This window comes from Rhinolophus sinicus, chromosome 14, assembly GCF_057876585.1.
Source record: "Rhinolophus sinicus isolate RSI-liver-muscle chromosome 14, RSI-T2T, whole genome shotgun sequence".
In the NCBI taxonomy this organism is placed as follows: Eukaryota; Metazoa; Chordata; class Mammalia; order Chiroptera; family Rhinolophidae; genus Rhinolophus; species Rhinolophus sinicus.
This window is the reverse complement of record NC_142514.1, coordinates 174,575,400-174,599,584: the sequence shown is the minus strand read 5'-3', so window position 1 is coordinate 174,599,584 and position 24,185 is coordinate 174,575,400.

The following is a 24,185-nucleotide window of genomic DNA, read 5'->3' as shown; positions in this document are numbered from 1 at the left end:
CCCAAGGTCCGAGAAGCTGGCCAAGCTGGGATTCCGACCAGGTCTGTCTGCCTCAGGACCCATTCTAAGTACAGGGCCGCCCATCCCCCACTCCCTCCCTCCCCCCCCTCCCCCCCACCTGCGCTTGCCTTTTATCTCCCCTGGTGTCAGCAGCTAAGAAATGGCTGCCGCTGGCGGACTTCTAACTCAGGCCTGTGCTTTCTGGACTTCTGAGGTGCCTCCTAGTGTGACCTCCCCCTGTTCTCTTAGATATTGTTTGAAGATTTGCTATTGGCCAGCCACAGTGCTAGATGCTGGGAAAACACTCTCAAACGTAGCGTTTATAATTCAGTGAGGAAGGAGCTGTGTCACCAGCTAAATTAAGATTCTCATTTAAATAGCAGAAAAGGAAAACAACAAACCAGCCATCAAATGATGGTGCCTTGAGGTACAATTGTAGAGAGAACCCAGGACGAGTTGGACTCACACGTCTGACCTTTAATAGCTGTGTGACCAGGATTTGCCACTTCATGCCTCTGGGCCTCTGTTTTCACATCCATAAAATGTGGATAACATCACACGTTTTTCACATGATAGGGATGCATCTTACAGCTGAGTGTCTCTCAAGGAGACTTGGCGAGGTTTTGTTTTTTTAATTTTCTTGTTATATAAGTAGTGGTGTATCCTACTGATGGTCTTAGATTTGACGACATATGATAATAATCATGTGGTTGTTATGAGAATGAAATGAGATGATATAAAGTAGAAAGCCCCATAAAATTCAGGTAAAACAATGCAAGAAGCATTGGCCAGGATTCTAATCCAGAGTCTGTCATCACTACCTTGCTGGGTACTCCAGGCAAGTTACCCCCATAGGTGGTCCCCACATTTCCTTCTCTGGTCTTCCTTCTCAGCAGAAGGAGAGATTTATTTAATGTATTCATTCAGCCAACATGTCTGAGCACATTTTCTGGGCCAGGCACAGTGCCCCTGGAGGATGGGAGTGCCTGACCCAACAGGATGCCTACAGGGAACCAGACTTTCCTTGAGAGCAGTGCCATGGTAAAGATAGAGAGGAAGGGTGAGCCAATCTCACCGGGCTCTTCCAGCTTTAAATTCCATCCTTCTGGAGCTAGGGAGGAGGGCCAGGTAGGTCAGGTGTATTTGGGGAGGCCATATGGTATAAGGGTTAATGTGCAGACCATGGAGTTGGACAGTCTTCGGCCCCCTCAGTAACTTTTTAGCTGTGTGACCTTAGGCCAGTGACTTAAGCTCTCTGAGTCTCAGGAGTCTTATCTATAAAATGAGAGTGACAGTAGTCCCATTTCATAGATCTGTTGTGCCTGTTGAATGAAATACTGTATGTAAAGCACTCAGCTCAGTGCATGGTGGTAATAAGCAACTATTGAATGGAGACTTTCTTACCCTGCCTCCTTTCTGCTTGCCTCCTTCCCTCCCTTCCTCCTCCCCCTCCCTCCTCCCTTCCTTTCTTTCTTCTCCTTCTCCTCCTTCTCTGCCTCCTTCCTTTCCTCCTTCTCCCCTGTTTATTTGCTCTGCTTGAGAAGCAATAACCTACTGCTATAGGGACCCCTTGCCCAAACCTTCCCACTTTGTATTTGGAGGTTGGCACAGAAAGAACAACTCTGCTGAATAAACTGGCCTCTCCCATTGCTGGCCTCCCACCCTTGCTGGAAGTTTCGGCTGTCTGTCTGCCATGACTGCCCAGCAGCCGAAGGGGCTCAGGCAGGGGGTTTCCTCTGTGAAGCAGGGCCTAGGAAAAAGTTTGAGATCTGAAAAAGGTAATTGGCATCAAAATATGAAAAAGAAACAATAAAACCAAGAAATGTTTAATTAAAACTCTGTAAAATGTAACATTGTGTTAACTTCATTAATTGTTAAAATTTGGTGTTTCTTTATATTTGAAAACGATTTATAGACTGGAGTTTTTTACTTTGCAAGAGTTCCCAAATATGCACTACAGTGACTGAGAAATTATAGCCAATTGTAAATTAAGTGAGTTGTTCACCAGTTGTAAATTAAATGGGTATGTTTAGCCAAATTCAGTAGCAAAAGTATAAAAAGCCCTTTTAAAAATTTTACAGTTAAAATTGCTAATATGAAATATTTTAAAGTATTTTAAACAATATAAGACTTCTCTAGGGCCTAGGAAAGTCTTTAATGCGCCTTGTACTGTACTTGGGAAGCAATTAACGCTGTTTTGAGTTCTTGTATTTTTTTCCCTAGGATAGCTGATTTTTCTAACCCTTTGTAAGACATCTAATATTTAGAATTTGTAATAATTTTTGAAAATATTCACAATGTAATAAAAATTGTAGGATATTAAACTATAGATCAGTTTGATCTCAAGTAGTTTAAAGAATTTATACATGATTTAAAAAAAATGACTAGAAAGAAATATACTAGAATGTTAATAGACTCTTGGTAGAATAAATGCATAATTATCTTTTCTTTTTTATAGTTTACAGACTTTCCAGATTTTCTACAATGAAAATGCATTATAATCAGAAAAACAATTTTTGGTAGTTAAAAAAAATCTTTTTTCTTACTATAAACGTAATTTATGCTCATTATAAAAAAATCACAAAATCTATATAAGCATAAGGAAGGAAAAGAAACATGCAAATTCCACCCACCCAGAGACAACCACTGGGTCCTTCCAGACCTTTTTTATGCATACATAAACATTTATTTTTTTTATCACAACTCGGGATCATTCTGTACATAGTATTGTTTTGAAACCTGTTTCTTTCCCTCACAAAGAGAGAACATTTTTTAAAATGTCAATAGCATATTTCCATAAGATGATTTTAATGGCAGCATACCACCACATTTTGAGGATGAACCATGATTTACTTAATTCCTAATTATTAGACATATCTGTCGCTTCCTAGTTTTCTCTATTACAAATAGTACTGTAATGAAAATATTTTAAAGCACCTATGAATCCTTCATTTTCACAAGGAAATCTTTGAGCACTACCCAACAGGAAATCTTTGAGCACTACCCAACAGATTTATTTTTGAATAATGCCAGGCTCTAAGGATCCAAAGATGTTTAAGTAATGATTCCTCCTCTTGAGGAGACCCCAGTGCAAGTGGCAGGAGCCATGACCTCTGCCTGAGAAAGCCAGGAAAGGCTTCTCCGGGAGGGAGACACTGAGCTAAGACTTGAAAATTGAGTCGGAATTCACCAGGAAGACAGGGTGGGCAAGCAGGCAGCCAGCCCTTCATGGGCACAGAGAGCAGGACAGGAGAAAAAGGGAAGGTGGCATTTAATCTAGAGCTGTGGTGTGCTGGGTACTTCCACATAAATTTCCTCATTTACTCCCCACAACAACTCCGAAAAGGAACCATTATTATTCCAATTTTCCAGCCAAAGAAACTGAGCGTACGTGCTTGTTTAGCTAGAGAGAGAGCCAAGATTTGGGCACAAGTCTTACTTATCCTAAAGTCCAAGCTCTGTCTTTCTTTCTTTTTTCTTCTTCTCTTTCCACAGATGGTAGCAGGGTTCTATGCTCCCAGGGAAGGTAAGCCTAGCGAAGGTCTAGTTCTTTTCGTTTCATCTGACTTTTCTTGGTAGCCAACATCCCTAGCCATTTTAAGGCCTGTGCTACCCCTTGCCATAAAGTAGTACTTAAGTCCCAGCTCTCTTTGGTCTCTTCCTTACAGAACCTGAAAGAAAGGTGGGAGCACCCAGCCGCCATCTTGGGCGCTGTCTTTTGCCGCCACTATTACAAACTTAGACTCTTTCCACTGTACCTCATTTGTGTTGGCACAAAGACATGGAGTTAGGCTCGAACTGGTGTGTTTTGGGTGAGACAGTCAGTGGACTAGGAGCAGGTGGACGAGGACAAGTGGAGGCTGAGGGCCCGAGAGGTGAACTGAAGAGGTGGGCCACGCTAAGGCACGTGTTCCTGATGTTTGTGAGGGGAATGACAAGTCAATGCTTCCTTAGGAAGGAGAGTCAGACTGCTCTGGAAAGGATGGTTTGGCCCAGAGAAAGAGGTAGGTGTTGGAACAAATATGACATGGACCAAAAATAATAATTGACAACATTTTTTGATTGCCAGACACTGTTCTAAGCATTCAACACATTTTAACTCTTTTAATCCTTATGGGTTAGGTGCTATTATGATCCTGTTTTCCAGATGAGACCTGCGAAGCACAGAGAGGTTAAGTAACGTGTCCAAGGTCACACAGTAAGCGGAAAGTCGAGATTTAGACTCAAGCAGTCTACTCTTAACCTTTAACCTAGTTTAGCTCTTGTGAAGCTGAATGAAGACCTGTAAGTCTGATCACCAGTGCAGAGCTCAACTTCTGAAACATAATGTACTGTCAATACATATTATTTATTAATATGTATGATTATAATAGTATAATTGTATATATTTAATGTATATGATGATGGTGATATAAAATATTGTAATAATATTAATGATTAAATGTGGAAGAGATGAATCTGAACTAGAACAGCAGCATGGGGTGGGAGGGAAGAAATGTTTCTCAATTAGAATTGCAGGATTTGGTGACAAGATGTGGAGTGAGGAGAGGAAAGGGAGAATGCTGTGCAAATGACTTGGTTTCCAGGTTGAGGAGGATGGTGGGGTCATTAATGAGGCCACCATTAAGCGACAAGGGGGTTGTGGGAGAGCCTTGTGCTTGGCCGCATTAACTTGAGGGGCCCCTGGGCCCTAGCCCTGGCCCTGAAGAGCTCCTCCTGTGGGAATCACAGAAAGCTTGCTCTTCTGATTTTGATAGCAAAACTAACAGGTTTACAAACTTCTCACATGCTAATTAAGAAACTAATTAAAACCCATCAGTTCTAAAAGGCATATGGTTTATTGAAGGTTGATCCAAGATTGATATTTGGTTAAACAATGTTTTAATAAATCATAAAATGAGTTGGCTCTAATCATACTAGTATGGTTTTCCAATTTACTGGATATGTTTCACATGTGTTTTTTCTTTCCCCGTTGAAAGAAATCAAATGAGATAGTGCAGATAAAAATGCCTAATGCCTCATGATCATTTAAATTAGTTTCCTTCTCCTCGAACCCCACAGCAACTCTCTGAGGTAGGTAAGGTCTTTATCTCTAATTTATAGAGGAGGAAATGGCATAATTAAGAGAGGTGAAGGGACACATACAAGATGCTTTTGCAAGGAAGTAGAAAAGTCAGAACTCATAGCTAGGTCTCCCCCACTACTGTTATAAAATAAATTATCCCCAAATTAGCAGCTTAAAACAGTACATATTTATTATCTCACACAAGTGATGAAGGTCACGAATCCGGGAGTAGCTTAGCTGCGTGGTCTGCCTCAGGGTCTCTCATGAGATTGCTCTCAAGCTGGGGGAGGGGTCTTCCATGTCTGAAGGCTTGACCAGGGCTGGAGGTGCCATGTCCAAGCTCCCTGACATGGCTTTTGGCAGAAGGTTTCAGTTCCTTGGCATGTGGGCCTCCTGATTAGGAGGTTTATGACAGAGTTTTCCCCAGACTGAGTGGTCTGAGAGAGGAAAACAGAGAAAGAGAGAGAGGGAGAGGGAGAAAGTGAGAGAGGGTGTCCAAGATGAAAGTCTTCTTATAACCTAATCTTAGAAATGACAGCCCATCAATTCTGCCACATTCTACTCTTTAAAAGGGAGTCCCTAGGTCAGCCTACACTCCAGGGGAGGGACCTTCGCACAAGTGAGAATGCCAAGAAGCAGGGACTACTGGGGACCATGTTAGAGGCTGCCTTCCAAAAGCCCCTTTGCCACTCATTGTATCTTATCTTGTTTTCATATTTGCAGCTACTCCCCACGCTCCACCCCCAACAGAAGTACTTTATGAACTTCATAAAGTTGCAGTGTAACAAGTTTGGGGCGATTTATATTTGCTGTAGACAACAGCCTTGATTGACTTAGCAAACCAGGAAGTGGAAAATGGTTATAAAGGGATCCAATTACTTTCATTGCCAAGGGAGTGTAAAATGCAACATGTAAAAATGGACTTAATTGGTGAAAAATTAATTAGACAATTAAGCTTATTTCTGCTTAAATACATTTAGGTGTTAATTGGTAATCCGACTTGAGGTTTATTTTAAGGTGGGTTTGTTATCCTGACTCTGTCCTTTAAGGAATGATCTCTGTTTAATATGCCAGGAACATTCCTGGTCTTGCTGAGAAACAATTCTAGTTCATTGTCATGGTTCTTCTCCAGATGGGACTGATCAGGGTCAGACTGGCCCAGAGGGCAAAAAGGCATTTGCTTTGGAAGCCCCATCAAGAAGGAAATCTTCCTACTGCCTGAGGGGCTTTTCTGGGGAGGCCAGAAAGGTAGCGGGAGAGACACAGGATTTCACAAGTAGAAAATACAGGGACTCCTTACGTTTTTTCTGCTGTGACTTTAGGCAAGACTCATGCTATCTCGGTTTCGTTTTCTATATCTATAAAATGAGGTGGGAGAGTAGGTAATGTCTGAGGTCACTGCACCCATAAAATTCCAGGATTGTCAAGTACAGTGAATCAAGATTGTCTCACTACAGGAGGGATACCCTCTAAGGGTTTTCCTTTTCTTAAAAAAAAAAAAAAAAAAAAAAATCTTAGCCTGATCTGTCTACTAGATTTTATTTCGCAGATTGTCTTATGTTCTAGTTGAACATAGTTGAAGACATGTTTACCTGCATGTTCTTTTAAAATCAGGACAAAGACAATGGGCAAAGGGGGATATCAGCGGACAAGAGATAGGATGGAAGAAGCAGACACTGTAGGGCCTGCAGAGGGAGAGGTCCATGAGAAGCCAAAAAAACTTGTCCTGCAGAATCCCAGAAAGCCAGGAATTTCAGGGAATCACTGAAGGCTAGAGGAAGAGAATGAAGTGAAATTTAATTTAATTGAAATTCGCCATTAATAGATGAATGAAGGGTGATGTCCCGTACTCCCCCCAGATTTCCTCTCTCACCACTTCCAGGCAGGAGACTGAAAGATTCTTCTCTGGAAAAACTAAGTAATCTCAGAGGAAGGAACTCCCCAGAGAAAAAGCCAACGTGCTACGTACCAGTGAATTCTACTAGTTGACAAGACCCAGACACACAGACGGAGCTTCCCATGGTTTTTAGTGCCTCCCTGTCAGTGTGAACCCTCAGCCAAAGATCACCAGACATGTGAGCAAAGCTTCCTGACAGGAGAGATAAACCAAAAAAGATGGACAAAAGACACTGACAAGAAAAAGAGACAATGCAAGGAGCAAAAGAAAAGTGTAATAATTTTCCTCCAATAGGTAAGAAGCTACTCATTCAGATTTCTGCTCAAATGTCATTTCACCAGGGAGCTGTCCCCCTGGCCACTCTGCCCAAAACAATACTTTCCATTATGCTCTACCCCCTCACTCTGCCTAATTTCAGAAAGAGAGGATAGAGAAACAGTGGGGAGAAAATTATTAACGTAAGTAAAATGAAACATTTTTCCAGTGCTAAAGGATCTGAGTTTCCAGTGTGACAGAATTCACTGGGTGCCACGCACAATGGCGGACAAAAGACCCCACTGAGGCACATCATTGTGAAATTTCAGAACCCTGAAGATAAAAAAAATCCTAAAAGCTTCCTGAGACACAAACAAAGTAGGCTTTGACAAAGGATCGGCAATCAAAATTGCCTCAGACTGCTCAATAAAATATCAGACGCTAGAAGAAAATAGAGCAAGGTATCAAAATCCTGAGGCAAAATGATTCCAACCTAGAATTCTGTATTCAGTTCAATTATCAATTAAGTGTTGAAGGGAAGTAAAGACATTTTTAGACATAAAGATTTAGTTTTCTTGGCATAAACTGAGAAGCAGGATGACACGAGATTCAGGGGGTCCAAATCAGGAGAGTGGCAAAGGAGGCTCTCTCAGGATGATGAAAAATGGAAGCACCCCATCCAAATGGAGGGTTCCCGGAGGGAGGTCTGCAAGAAGAAATGAAATGAGTAGAGTATCCAAATTGCTTGCTGTGTGGAAATAGTAAAAGGCTGTTAGAAGTTCTAAGAAAAGTTATTGTTAGGTATCCAGAATATTAAACAATGAAAAAAAAAAGATAATTATTAACTTCAGGGTAAGCAAAAAGTTGTCCAAGAAGAGAAGCATAGCTTGGTAACTAGTTAGAGTGAATACAAATCATATGATCAGAATCAAGTAAACATTAAATGTCAATCATTCATCAGGCTGGCCAACAGGTGATGGGGAAACTTGACAAATGGAGACACGGCATCTAAACTTGTTCTTTAGATAAACGAAGGTACATACCAGAAAAAGTGTACAAAGGAGTTGCCTCTGGGGCGCAGAGGAGCTGTTTTTTGTTAAAGGTGTATTAGGTACAATTCGACTTCTTAAACTCAGAACAATCATTACTTTGAGAAAAATAAAGACGAAGTTTATAAAGTCTGTATCTCATGTATGAAGAGTTCACGTTTATCCCTTCATCAAGCCAGTGTGAACAGAGTAAAATTGCTGCTGGAGGTAAGACCTGGCTTATGCTTGCACTGTTCCCTGACTTTGATGTGAAGAGGCCTGGAAAGATTGTCCTGCTCGCAGATCTAACTCCTATTGCTGAGAGATACCCCACCATTCTGTGGGGGAAAGAGAGTAATGGGCTGGACTGAAAGGATTTGGGCTCAAATTTAGTTTCTGACACATACAATTAAGTTCGCGTACTCATCCTAGAAAAAGTGCTACATACCTTATTGCAGAATATCACTTCGGTCACCTTCCAAGTACTGCCCTCCGGAAGCTATGCACCGACGCCAGCGCCTAGTCCACCTTTCCAAGCAATTTTGGAACTTTTTCTGGAATGGCCATCAGAGCTGTCATCGTATACCCTTGATGTCCTGAATGTCATCAAAATGTCTTCCTTTTAGTATTTCCTTTATCTTCGGGTAAAGAAAGAAGACGTTGGGGGCCAGATCAGGTGAGTAGGGAGGGTGTTCCAATGCAGTTATTTGTTCACTGGCTAAAAACTCCCTCACAGACAGTGCCGTGTGAGCTGGTGCATTGTCATGATGCAAGAGCGATGAATTAGCGAAAAGTTCCGGTTGTTTTCATCTAACCTTTTCATGCAGCCTTTTCAGCACTTCCAGATAGTAAACTTGGTTAACTGTTTGTCCATTTGGTACAAATTCATAATGAATAATCCCTCTGATATCAAAAAAGGTTAGCAACAATGTTGCAACATCTTTGCAAACTTAATTGTCCGACCTGAGCAGTGTTTGGAAATAATAAATCTCCAGTATTCCCTGAGCACCCACAGCACTGTTGTTACACATAGGGGATACACATTCCTGTCTCTTCAAGGAGACTAAGGAGGGGGATGGGTTAGTTTCTTCATTGGAATTCATCTAATCTGTGCAGGAGCCTGGCTTTGAGGGTAAGCAGTGGTAGTGACTGAGACTTGGGCTCTGGGTGGGCAGATGCGCAGAGCACACAGTGGACTGTGGGAAACAGAGAGGCCAGGCTGCAGCATCACAGGGCACAGGCCCCAAACGCAAAGCCCTTGCACCAGGGGGAGGGGCTGGGTGGAGCTGTGGTGCCTGATCCACCCCAGACTGGCTGAGCTGTGCCATTATGTTTTCCTTCTTGGGACTATCTTCAGGGAGCTGAGATTTTAGGATTTGAGAGGTTAGAGCCCTAAAAAATATCTAGGCCACTCATTCCTGTATTGTAGCAATTCATCCATCAGTAACGTTCCCCAACTGACGTGGTGAGTTAGCAGAGTTACCTTCTTCTTATTTGCTAAATAAAGACATGAAAAAGAAACACCAGGGGAAAATCCCCAGCTACCGTCTACCACCATTTCACAAAAGGAGGAATGGCTCACCATCAGAAAAGTAGGAAAGACACAAAGGCAACTTCACTCATGAAAAACGCACAATTGTGGCTTTATGTTTCTCATTTCACCGCAGTCATGTGAAACCTTGGGTGTGAACCAACATTGAACCAAGGCCAGCTTCAGGCCCCCTTTTACTCACCGACTCCTTGTGTTATAGGTAAAGAGATCGAAGGTTGAAATTAGGTGTCCAAGATGACAGCAGAGCCAGCATCCAGAGCCAGGCCTCCCAGCCTCCTCCTCGGCTTTCAGTTGCACTACCTGTGAACGCGGGTGTGCAGGACAGAGTGGGGTCCCTGACTAGCTCTTGCCACAATGAAAGGATAGAAAAACTTGAGGAGATGACTTCCCATTGAGGCTAGTGCCCTCTTTCACACTGTCTCAACATCCCCAAAAGGCCCATAAGATTACATCCTCCGATTTCACATCCTCTTTCTAGTTCCTTCTCAGCCTCTTCCAGGATTTCTTTCCCAAGAACTCTCCATCTTCGCCCTCCGTGAATCCTGTAAGCATTGGAAGCTTTTGACACTGTTGACCATTCTTCCTCCTTATCCCCTGATGTTTGGCTCCAGTGTCTGTTGGTCCCCCTCCTGCTTCCGAAGCAACTCTTTTTTCTTCATTCATTCCTCTTCTGCCTTAAAAATGTAGATTTTCCTGAGAAGTTATTTCTCATCCCCCTCAGCGATCTCATTCATTACCACTTATATACAGGCAATTCCCAAACGTTTAGCCCCAGTGCCATTCTCTCTCCCAAACTTTGGACTCATGTTGTTAATGGATATGTTGACATCTATCTCCACCTGGAACTCTAGAAGTTACGTGCAGTAACATGTTGCAAACAGGAAGCTTGGGTCTCAGTTTTCCTGGGTCTCTCCCATGTAAACAGGAGGCATACATGTTATTAAACTTCTGTTGATTTTTCTCCTATTTTTTTTTTTTTTTAAAAGGGAGCTTTGTTTTCCTTCTAAGCTTGCTCCTCCTTCCCTCTTTCCTGTCTCGGCTAATGCTGTCATCCTCCAATTCTACCTCCAAAGCTAGACACTTTGGAGTCAAACTTGATACCTCTCCCTTCCTTCCTGACAGTTTCGGATCAGTCACAAATCCAAGCCATCCTTTCTTAGAAATGCTTTTCTAATCTTAAATCCTCACTCCCTGGTTGTGTCATTTCTTTCCTGTACTCGTGCAGCATTTTCCGAATTGGTTTCCATACCAGCGCTCTCTCACTTCTGTTCAGCCCAGTCTCTCTATCACCTAAAAAGTAAACCTGAGTATGTTACGCTCTTTCTTATAAAATCTCCATGAAAATGAAAATAAAAACAAGGAGAATTTTTAAAAGTATAATCGTCGGTGCTGATGAGCATGCTGTGAAACAGGCAAACTCATTTACTGCTAGTGGCACCACTTGAGAATGCATCATAAGAGCTTAAATATATCCAGTCTTTGACCCAGTAATTCCATTTCTGAGAAGCTAAGGGAATAACGTAATATATGAAAAACATTCACACACAAAAATATTTATTACATCATTATTTACATAGAGAAAATTTGGAAATAACCTAACTATATTACAATAGAAGTAATCTATGATACTGGATGGCCTACTATACTGCCATTAAAAATGACATGTACTCATGGAAAAAAAGACAATAAAATATACGAAAGTGTCAGTAATGATTACTTCTAACTCGTGGGATGATGGATGCTTTTTTTTTTTTTTTTTTTACAGGACTTTATTGGGGAACAATGGTCAAATTGTTGTCCTTTCAATCTTAGTTGTGGGGGGTTCTGTTCAGCTTCAAGTTGTTGTTCTTTCAGTCTTAGTTGTGGAGGGCACAGCTCAGCTCCAGGTCCAGTTGCCGTTGATAGTTGCAGGGGGCACAGCCCACCATCCCTTGCGGGAGTCGAACCGGCAACCTTGTGGTTGAGAGGACAGGCTCCAACCAACTGAGCCATCCGGGAGCTCAGCGGCAGCTCAGCTCAAGGTGCCGTGTTCAATTTTAGTTGCAGGGGGCACTGCCCACCATCCCTTGCGGGACTCGAGCAATTGAACTGGCAACCTTGTGGTTGAGAGCCCGCGCTCCAACCAACAACTGAGCCATCCGGGAGGCAGCTCAGCTCAAGGTGCCGTGTTCAATCTTAGTTGCAGGGGGCAGAGCCCACCATCCCTTGCGGGACTCGAGGAATTGAACTGGCAACCTTGTGGTTGAGAGCCCACTGGCCCATGTGGGAATCGAACCGGCAGCCTTTGGAGTTAGGAGCACGGAGCTCTAACCGCCTGAGCCACCGGGCCGGCCCGATGGATGCTTTTAATTTTCTTCTTTATAATTTTCAGTATTTTCCAAAGTTTCTACCATAAATATCATAATTAAATAAATTTATTTAAAAATAAATCTAGAATAAGTTTGTGGTAACTGAAAAAAAAACCATACCAAATTGTACATAAACATTATCTCAGTACAAACACAAACAAAAATGTAAGGAAATAAAACTGTTTATATTGATTGCCTGTAGGTGACAGCACCGTGGGGGGGATGTTGTGTCGATTTCACATCCCTGAAGAGTACATGCATATGAGTGCACTTGTGGACGTGTGTGTGCCTGCGTGTGCACACACGACACTAAGAAACTCTCCCTTGCCTGCAGGACTTAATTCACATCCCTTAGTATGGCCTCCATGCCACAGGGACCCCAAGTGACATTGTAAAATATTGAGCTATAATTCACATGCCATAAAAATTCACCCTTTTCATTTGTTCAACTCAGTGGTTTTTAGTACATTCAGAGAGTTGTACATCCCTCACCACTATCTAATTCCAGAACATTTTTATCACCCCCAAAAGCAGTCACTCCCACGTCCCCCTTTCTCCAGCCTCTGTCAATCACTAATCTACTTTCAGTTTCTATGAATTTGCCTATTTGAGATATATCATACGAATAGACTCGTACAATTTGTGGCCTTTTGTGTCTGGGTCTTTCACTTAGCATAATGTTTTGAGGTTTATCTATGTTACGGTTTCTATCAGTACTGCATTCCTTTTTATTGCTGAATAATATTCCATTGTATGGATGTACCACATTTGTTTATTCAATTGATGGACATTGGGTTTTCACTTTTTGGCTATTGTGATTCATGCTGCTATGAACTCAGATGTAAGTTTTTTTGAGGACATATATTTTCAATTCTCTTGGATCTATCATGTATGTGTGTATGCATGTATGCATGCATGTATGTATGTATGTATGTATGTATGTATCTATCTATCTATCTATCTATCTATCTATCTATCTATCTATCTATCTATCTATGAATGGAATTGCTGAGTCGTATGGTAACTCTGTATTTAACTTTTTGAGGACTGTTTTCCAAGGCAGCTACACTATTTTACATTCCTGCCAGCAAAGCATGAGGGTTCCAATTTTTCCACATCCTCACCAACACTTGTTAATGTCTCTCTTTTTGATCACAGCCATCCTTGGTGTGAAGTGCTAGCTCACTGTGGTTTTGGTTGCATTTACCTAACGACTGATAATGTCTGGCATCTTTTCCTGTGCTTATTGGCCATTAGCTTATCTTCTTTGAAAAAATATCTATTTAAATCCTTTGCCAATTTAAAAATTAGGTTATTTGTCTTTTCATTGTTGAGTTGTAAGGGTTCTTTATATTTTCTGGACACTAGTCCCTTATCAGATATATAATTTGTAAATATTTCTCCTGACAGGTTCTCTTTTTCCTTTCTTGATGGTCTCCTTTAAAACACAAAAGTTTTGGGGTGACTGAGAAAGGGGACGGGATTAAGAAATACAAACTGTTGTTACACAATAGTCATCAGGCAGTAGGGCATAGCATAAGGAATATAGTCAATAATATTGTAATAACTATGTATAGTGTCATATTCGTACTAGATTTGTTGGGGTGATAGATGGGAGGGGGGTTAGGGGGCAGGGTGAAAACGGTGAAGGGATTAAGAAATACAAATTGGTAGTTACAAAATAGTCATGAGGATGTAAAGTAAAGCATAGGGAATATAGTCAATAATATGGTAATAACTATGTATAGTGCCAGGTGGGTACTAGACTAGTCAGGGGGATCACTTCTTAAATTATATAAATGTCTAACCATTGTGCTGTACACCTGAAGTTAATATAAAATAATATTGAATATCAAAATAAATAAAGTGTAAAAAAATAAAACACGAAAGTTTCAATTTGATGAAGTCCAGTTTATCTTTTTTTATCTTTTATTATTTGTGCTTTTGGTGTCATAACTAATCAACCCTTGCCTTATTCTAGGTCATGAAGATCTACACCTAGGTTTTCTTGTAAGAACTTTGTAGTTTTAACATTTATATTTAGATTTTTGATCCATTTTGAATTACTTTTTGTATCTGGTGTGAAGTAGGAGCCCCACTTCATTCTTCTCCATGTGGATATCCAGTCATCCCAGCATCATTTGCTCAAAAGACTATTCTTTCTCCATTGAATTATTGTAGCAAACCAATTGACCATAAAGGGCAAGACGACATTTTTATCTGAATATCTAGCCTCATCAGACTTCTCAATTTGTGAAGCTTTTCCCATCCTTAATACCTTTAACAGGCTGGTCCTTCGCCTGACTTCTGCTCATCCTTATTCTCCAGATATTGTCTGTACCCACAGCCTCCCCCTCCCCCCAGGCAGTCAGGTTCAGTGCTCTTGGAGCTTCTTGCTCACACCTCTATCCATCATTGCTCCATTCACATTGTATGGAAGTTATTTATTCATGAGCGGATATACTCTGAGATCTCCAAGAGCTGCAGCCAGACCTTGTTTGAAGAACGTCGTGCAGGACCTGGCACTTAGGTATGACGGGAATGTTAGTTGAGTGACCACTGACTACAATTTCTGAAAATTAGGCAAATTATTGGATCAATGCCTCTCACCCTCTCTTTTTCTCCAATTCCAGAGAATAGTATTTCTTCGTTTGTTCGCTTGTTTAAGAAGTTTTTATTAAGTATTTATTATGTGCTAGGCATTGGGCTAGAAGCTGCAGATAACGTGGGGAACGCAGACATGGCCCCTACCCTTATAAGTGACATTAATAATTGACATTAATCAAATCACATAAACATGAAAAATGTGAGCATGTGTCATCCAACCACTGTTGTGCTCCCTACCTACCTATGGCTCACGTGTTTATTGACAATTGGGTCACCTGGTCTCTTGACTTTCTCTCTACTTCTACTCCTGCCATTGTCCATGGTGACTTTAAGATCCATGTTGATGACCATCCATCACCCTGCCTCTCCTTTCTTGATGCCTCAGTGTCATGCCCCCGTCCTCCACTCCAGTGCAGCCATCGAGTCACATGTAGGCCTTGTCATAACTAGAGCACCTCTGAAGCTTCCATTCCAACCAGCCCAGTCAGACCATCACCACGTATCTTCCCAGCACAGTTCTCTTAGGATTCCCATTCCCAAAACTCCCTGATCCTATTGAGATCTTTAATCCACCACTTGTTTCACTGTCCTTCACAACCCGCGACCCAGGCCCTTATTTTCCTCCTCACCCAAGTTGGATTCCATGGCCTAGTACGATAATTGTTCTGTAACTCATTTGCTCTGTTGTATCCACCTGCCCAAACCTCAACCTCAGTTAACCTCAATGGAGCACCACCTTTGTGTCTGGGCACAGCATCATGGCAGGAGGAAACACCCACAATTGCCCACACAGGTCTTGTTTTACGTGTAAGTCCACAAGTAAATGGACTGCCTCGGCACAGCCTAACAATCCTGACAGTCCTCGGTCACGCAGCTCCTCTCCAAGGTGGCTGTTTGTACCTTCTCCCCTTTTCTCCAGTGACCTTCTGAACCTGCCTGGTTCTCAGCTGATGATCTCATCTTCGTATTCACTGAGAAAATAGAGGCCATCAGAATGCTCATTACCCACCACTGAACTTGCCAACCTCTAGCATCAATACATGGGTGCTCTGCCCTCCTTCCTGTTGCAAATTACCAGCTGTCCCAGTGCCTGTGTAATGCCGAGCCCTCCGTTTGGGCCCTGGATCTCATTCTCCCTCACCTACTCGAGGACTTGACTGCAGTGAGCTCCTCCCTCATGAATCACCGATGTCGCCCTCTCTACTAGAGCGTTCCTTTCAGCATACAAATACGCTGTAATGCTTCCCATCTTAAAACAAGATACAGAAAGCAGAAACACCCTCCACAGAGCTCATGTGTTCCCCTGGCTCCTGCCCAATTTCTCTGCTCCTTGTAGTAAAAGTCCTCAGAAGAATTGTCTCCCTGTCCTCCAGTCTCATTTAGTACTTTCTCAAGTTGCTCTTTGAACTCTAGCCACATTGGCCATTCTGCTCATCTTTGGAATTCGCAAGTTTGTTCCTGCCCCAGGGCCTTTGCGCTTGCCGTTCTGTCTGTCTGCACTCGTCTGTCCACACACCTTTGCGTGGTTTGCTCCCTCATTTCATTGAGGTCTCTATTTAATGTCATCTGCTCAGAAAGGCTTTCTCGCTGCCCTTACCTGAAATGGTCACCCCTACCCCCTGCCACCACGCTATTCCTTACCCAGTGTTATTTTCCTCCGTAGTACTTATCACTGCCTGACGTTCGGTTACACAGCTACCTGTTTATTTGATTGTTGTCTCCTCTTCTCTTAGAATGGAAGCTCCCAAGGGACTTCTTTTGTTCACGATTGTATGTCCAGCCCCCCAGAATACTGTCTGACACATGGTAGACACTCAATAAGCATCAATTAATGAACGGATGGATGGCTGTACATGATTTACAAGAATGTAGAAGGGAAGGATTCACTGAGTCATAAACGTGGAGAAAGCTTGAAGAAGAGTGATTACCCTGATAGTGGAACAAAAAGGAGGTTAACCAGGTGAGGAAGGGAGAGACGAGCATTCCAGAGAAAAGAAGCGTGCAAAGGTCCTGGGGCTGGAAGGAGTATGGCGAATTGGACAAGATGAGAGAAGGCCTGTGTGGGTGCACAGGGAATGAGGGAGCCAGTGTGAGGCAGGCAGGATCCAGGCCACGCAGGGCCTGGAAGACTGTGGTACAGCGTTGGCTTCTGTCCTATGAGCAGTGGGAGGCCTTGGACGAAAGGCACAATGTGATTAGATTTGCATTTGAAAAGATTCCCTCTGATCCACTTATTATTGCTAATAATGGTGATATGACGATGATGATGATAAATGCTTGCATCTGTATAGTGAAAGGTCTTTTCAAAGTATTTTCACATCCTCCAGCCCAGTTTCAGCTTCTTGAATCCATCAACAAAAGCTGCCCGACTTGAGGATACAGTGTTCTCCTGTTACGGGGATCATGTTTTCTGAATCCCAAATCAGAGCACATGCGCTGACAAGGGACTTTCTTTCTTTTTAGTATATACAAAGCTATACATTTCAATCACATTTAATTACACTTAACAAACCACCTAATTTAAAAATATGCCCAGCCATTGAGACTGTTCCAGAAAGGTAGGGGGAAACTATTAGAGTAAGGTAGCCCCCCCCATTTTCACCAAGACACAAACACACTTTTAGCTGACGTGTCCTAACATTGTTGGACCTTAAGTTCAATATATTATGACAATGATTTAAAAGTCATCCAAAGTTATTCTCCCTCCTCCCCTCAAAAAAGAGCAAGTGCTTTTGTGGGTTCAGAGTCTTACTTTTATTTTGGGGGGTGGACAGAAAGGCACAGGGAAGGCTGAGGCCAAGGGCTCACAGGGCCAGTTCTGAGTAGAAGGTCCCTTCAGTGACATATCCCAGGCAGATATGCTTCTACCTGTTGCTGTTGTGTGCTTTGAATGATGACAAAAGAGCAAGAAACTCCACCAAGTTTATGAATGGGAGACCCAACCCTGGGGGAGGCGGGGTGGGGTGGGGTGGGGTGGTCGTGGGTAGGACCGGGCACGGAGGAGGATGGACAAAGGCTGTTTAACAGATGCTAGAAATAAATGTGCTGGTAAATACGGAAATACACAGGAGGTCACTAAAATCAAGTCCTTTCCTGAGTGTGGCGGGGAGGTGAGCAAAGGCTTTGTGTGACCTGGCAAATGGACAGGTGGGCCTTGGTAAGTCCTTCTAGAAGTCTCCTGGAGAAAAGCAAGAACAGAGGGTGTCTTTCTGGTGATGATTGTAGAGAACCGTCAGAAAGGAGAAGGCGGAGTGAACTCTAGGGACCAGGGAATTTATGGCATATCAGCCTTCAGAACTGGGAACATCAGTGAGTCACGTTCCTTCCCTTTGGTATTAGTAATTGGCACCATTTGCCTGGGAAATAAAAGACTGAGATGTGATTTTATAACTGCTTTCAAGTAGGGAGAAGGTTTTCTTTTGGAAGATGGGCATGAGCTGTTCCCAGCTCATTCCCATGCTGGGTGTAGATTTTTAAGAGCTTTTCAGCTTGAATATAAGAACGACCAGACCTTGGGGCCGGCTCTGGGTGAGGTGTCAGGAAGGCTCAAAGTGTTCTGAGGCCTGAACACTGGACTTTACAGTGGGGGATCCCTAGGGAGGTGTCTTATGTCATTCCCCAGAGAGTCCTCTTCCAGGTGTGGGGGCAGCGGTGGGTGGGACGACCCCAGCACCTGCCCACAGCCCTCAGCACCCTGGAGATGGCGAACTCAACCACTGCCCCCAAGAGGACAGGAGATTGACCTTCCTGGAAAGTGCTTGCTCTGCTCCCTTTCTCCTAATGTGGTTACTGACAGTTCTCCAACAATTTTTTTAGGGTGGGGGGAAGAGAGGAGGGAGGGAGTTTGGCATTTTAACACCTCTTGTGTTAGAGGCTGTATATCTCTAGCATTCCTTTAATCCGCTCAGCTGGACACTGGGAGAGAGGCAAAGATGCCCAGTTATGACCACAGTGGCTGCCACTGTGTACCAGGAAGGGTGGGTTCAAGTTTTGTGAGGCCTGAAGCTTATGCACTCGGGAGGGACCCTCTTTAAAAAGATTACAGAATTATGACGATCAAAGGCCCATGTCCTCTCCAGTGCCATTTGACATGAGGTGGAGTATGACAGGAGGGAAGTCATAGTGGGAAGAGACAGCAGTCTTAACTGATTCCTGTAACATATTTTATAGAAACACATGACCATGTAAACTCACTGCTAGGGCTGCTCTGAGGGCATAGGAAGGGGCTCATGCAAGTGTGTGTGTATGTGTGTGTGTGCGGGGCAGGGGTGTTGATGTTTCATTAGCTTCAGGGTAAATCCACCTTTGGTGCCCAACACTGTACATGCATAATTTCCCTGAACCTTCCTAATATTGCTAGGAGATCAATGCTATTCTTTCTTTATTTTCCAGAAGAAGAGACTGACACTTGGAGAAGTTAGGAGTTTGTCTTACAACTAGGGTGTGGTAGGGCAGGGATTTGAACCCAGTCATACCGACTCCAGAGCTTGCATCTCTAACCACCACTCTCCACTGCCTCCTCTTACCCTCCAGGAGCTTATATAGTTTCCCAGAGAAGCCAGGCACATATAAGTAGTCCCCTCACTTCCTTCCAGTTTCTGCTCAAATGTCACATCATCAAAAAGAGGGGGTTAACAAGGCGACATAGGGAGGGACAAGTGTTTCAACAAAAGGTGTGTGCAAAGGTCCTGGGGCAGAAAGGAATGTGGTGAATTCGACAAGCTGAGAGAAAGTTTGTGTGAGGGCACAGGGAATGAGAAGGAACTGGTGCGAGGCAGGCAGGAGCCAGGCCTTGCCGTTCCTCCTACATAGAACAGCCACCTGCCCTGTTCTGTTCTCATTTCCTTCACTGCACTTTTGATCAACAGGCATAACATACACTTAATTCCTGTCCCCCTTCCCTCTGCTAGAATGTGAGTTTCATGAGGGCTGGGACCTCATCTGTTTTAGTCATTGCTCTATGCCCAGTGCCTAGGACATTGTAGAAGTGTCTAGGCAATGTAGAAGGCAGCCAGTATATGTTTATTGAATTACCTAATTAATTTAGGTAATTAAACTAGTTATAGTACCAGCCTGTTTTTGATACATGCTTGAAGAATGTTGCAGCCAACAAGTGTTATGGTGGTTAGAAGACCGAAAACACTTTGAACCAGGGGACTATCAGAGAGGATTTCCAAGAGGAGGGTGGCCTGTGAAGGATGGCTAAGCTAATATATATATTTAGGAGGCAATGGCGGGGGAAGGGATAGGATGGGTAGCAGTCCAGCAAGCTGCTTGGCAGGCCTCCCAGCCTCCGCCAGCCTCCTTGGATGTGGGCCTCTGTGCTATATTCACACATCATCTAAGTGGGTTGTGAAACACAAGCACTAGCTACCGAGGGATGCTATGGTTTCTCCTTCCTTGGAGATCTTTAAAAATAGGAATAAGCGATCAACTGTCCTAAATTCTTTAGGAAATGAAGCATTGGCTTTGTTGGCTTCTCCGGTGTCTCAGGCACTTCCACTTTGTCATCTGATACACGCATCTCTACAACTGTGAGGTGGGTACCATTATGCTTCTCATTTTACAGACGAGGAAACTGAGGCTCAGGGAAGGTAAATGATTGTCCAAGGTCACACACCTGGTATGTCCCTCTGACTGCGCAGCCTGTGGTCTTCTCAGCACCCTCAGGGGCTCTGAGGCTGTTTCTTCCGGTCTGTCTTTTTAGGATTTACACATTCTGATTTTAGAATAGCACATGGTGCTTCGTGAGGCTGGCAGTAATCAGTAGACTTGTGACAACAGTGATGGCAAAAATGACTCCTGTCACATGACTGAATTCTATTGATTCTAGGGCAGCATTTCTTTGAGGCAGGAGATTAAACCGGATGACCTGTTCATGCCTCCCCGTCAGTGTTGTTCTATTAACAAAGAGATGGTGTGAGTAGCAGTGATAGCTTGTTAGTCTAGGAGAATATGGATTAAAGCGATCACTAAATTCAACACTGGGTACCCAGTGTGGAGGTGTAGTTACATTAGTGCAGCAATGTAGTTTTACACCCCTGTAGGGAGAGAGACATGGAAGTGAGTGTGTAAGAATTTTATAGGGAAGAAGCAGATGGCAAGGAAAGGGAAAGTCAGGACTTGGAAGTAGCATGAACTTGATCCCTTATGCGTGTCCTTTGAGAACATCAGACAGCCCTGGGTTCAAATCCTCACTCTGCCGTTTACTAGTATGGCAGTCTGGGGCGTGTCAGATATTTCTCGGTCAGTTAGCAGTCTTTGGTTGCGTGCAGTAGAAACCAACTATGGCTGCCTCTAACAGGGTCAGCTCAGAATGGACAGAAATGCCACAGCTCCCAATCTCAGAAAGGGCTGATGGATGAGCTCTTCAGAGCATCCAGCATTGCTGGTCTGAGTATTATTCCACGCGTGCTAAGGATTACAGGAGCGGCCTGGGCCCCACACCATTCTCTGGGCAGGAGGACAGGGTGATTTGACTGTTGGTTTCGTCATGGCCATATCCAATGGAGGAGGGTTTGCCCTGAAGCACAATCGGGGCAGAAATATTGAATGGTCACCACTGCCTCTGAGCCTCAGTTTATTCATCTGTAAAATGGGGATAATGATACCTGCCCCACCGAGGTTTGCTGTGAGGATTCGAATAGATATATCTAAACTGGTTTGCACAAAAACTTCCAGTAAACAGTAGTTATTGCTATAATATAGTCAAATCTTTATTATCTTTTTAGCAGATGGTTCATGGTAACTTTTCTTTATTTGTTAATTTCAGTGTATATATTTTTTAAAAGGAACATATCCCTACATAGCTAATATAATATTGATATCACACTTAATGCATCAATAATAACTCCTTTACATCATTTAATACGTCCACATTCAAACTTCTTTGGTGACTTTAAAATCTAGCCCAATGACTGCCTTGCATAGCAGGTTCTGTCTCTGGGCTCATGGAGGGTAAGCTCATAGTAATATTTGCCTAAGCCGGACAGAATTGGAAAGGTACATCTGTTACAGTGAAAAAAAAAAACCCATGGACTGCATTTCAAGACTCAATAGAGCTGATCTGGGATTTCCCTCTGTTTTGGTGTATTCAGGTCACCACGCCCCCTCATTAGTAGGGACGGTATTTAACACTGCCATAGTTAATGAAAGCTTTAGTAGTTAAACACGTACATGAAATCCCCTATTACTCCAGAGTGCCTGTCCAAGTCTTCCAGTGCAATTCAGCAAACATTTATTGAGTGCCTAGTATATGCAAGAAATTTGTCCTTATAACCACTCTCGTGGAGTTCTCGAGCCAAACTTAAGTTGGTTTTTCTTTTTCCCAGTATATTTTATATATCAGGAGCCAGATTTGGCTATCTAAAGTGGGAGAGAAGGAGCAGTCACATCACGGAATTACTTGTCTATGAATTTTAAGATCTACTAAAAGGAACCCTCTCAGTTCCTTTGGGGACAAACATTTCATAATATAAATGTTTAAAAAGCAACCAAGGTTTTTCAAAAAAGGTTAGCCTGTTTGTGTCTTCCCACCCAGTGATGCTTTTCTTACCAAAGACAAGGGCAAAGAAGGGTCTTCTGCCAAATCTAGGAAACCATAGGCTTTGGCGCTTTACTGAAGCAGGAAAAGGCAGAAGTTCCCAGTGTGGGGTCTTCCCCAAAGACTGCTTTTTCCAGTTTCTTGAGCCAGAAATTGCTGCCTCCAAGACAGCAAAAAGAGAAAGAAAAGTTCTGAGCCAGGGTTAAAATGGTACAAAATATAGTGTTTTATAAGACCAGATGTGAGCAATGATGTAGGGAAACGGGCCCTCTTAGACACTGCTGGTAGGAGTGGAAATAGAAACAAACCTTTCTAGAGGGCAATTTGGAAATACTATCGAAAGCCTTAAAAGTGATTGTGCTGTTGTAATTGATCCCAAGGAGATAAATAGGGCTATCCTCAAAGATTTATCCATAAGAATAGTCATCGCAACATTGTTATCATAGTGGAAAATTGGAAATAATCTAAGTGTCCAACCACAGGGGACTAATTTAGGTTGGTTCAATAACTTATAGGGCATCCTTCCGTGATGGAATATTACTCAGGCATTAGAAATGAAGTTGTAGAACTGAGGCTCTCAGTTAGGACCTATGGTTCAGGGACTGTCTGAAATTATATGCAAAATTGTGTGTGTGTATATGTGTACACATTTTGGATGGAAGGGAAGAATCTCATGGATTCTCAAATAGGTACATGATCCAAGACAGTAAAAAATCAACACTGTAGAAAATATTTAAAGCAGAAAGATGTTGACAGCATATTATAAGTGAGAAAGTGAAGGACAGGTTAAAAGCAAACATAATATCTCATTTTTGTAAAAAATGTTATGCATGTGTGTGTGTGTGCGTGTGTGTGTATGTGTGTGTGTTTATAGGAAAAAGATTAAAAGATCATCCACCAAAATGATAATCATGATTATCTCAGAATGGTAGAATTATAGATGATTTTTTCTTTGTTGGATTTTGTTAAATTGTTACCATATATTACTATTATATTAAAAAAAAACAACACCCGTTTTTTTTTAAACATGAGTATGGATGGACCCTGCAACCTAGAACCACACTTTTGGGGTCTCAACTAACTAACTGAGGGTCTACAGTGAGTCTCTTAACTTCTCTAAGCCGTAATTTCCTCATCTGTGAAATGGGGATGATAATAGTTCATAGGAATAGCTCATTTAAAACACCAGGGCCTGGCATGAAGTAAGCACTCAGTGAGGGTTCTCTGTTGTTAGCACAACAAAGGTGAGGCAGTGTGGCATGTGCATGAGCTTTGGAGACATATAGGCTTGGGGTCGAACGCAGGTTCATGATTCCTTAGCTAGTGATATCCTTGTATAAGCCTTACTTTTTCCATCTGTAAAATGGACACAATAATATCTACCTTGCTGGGTTATTTCAGCACTACAGAAATATATTTGCCTAATGCATAGTAGGGGCTCAAAAATGATAGGAATGTTCCAACTAAAGTAGAATTGTATCCTTTGGGAATTGATCCTTTTGCTTTTCTTCACACCTTAACTCAAATGTCCTCATTTACCCCCTACTAAAAGCCTTGCAGTGTAGAGGCTGGCCTCACACAGGTCTTCAAAAAATAGAACATTCTACCTGTCTAGCTAATATTGCCACTGTGATGACTAATCGTTACCTGTGGAGTGCTTATGTAGTGGTCCGAGGACAAATCATTCTTGTTTTTCTCTGTTCCTACTCCACTTTTCTCCCCGTTCCAGAACTGAGCTGCAGACCACAAGAAAATATGCATATAAAAGAGGACTTATTAGAATTGACTGGAGCTTTGCCCTCCTCTTCTTTTGACTTCCTTGTTTGTCCCGAACTCCACCCCCACGAGTTAATCTAATTAAGATATTACCTTGCTGAAGACCATCATCTC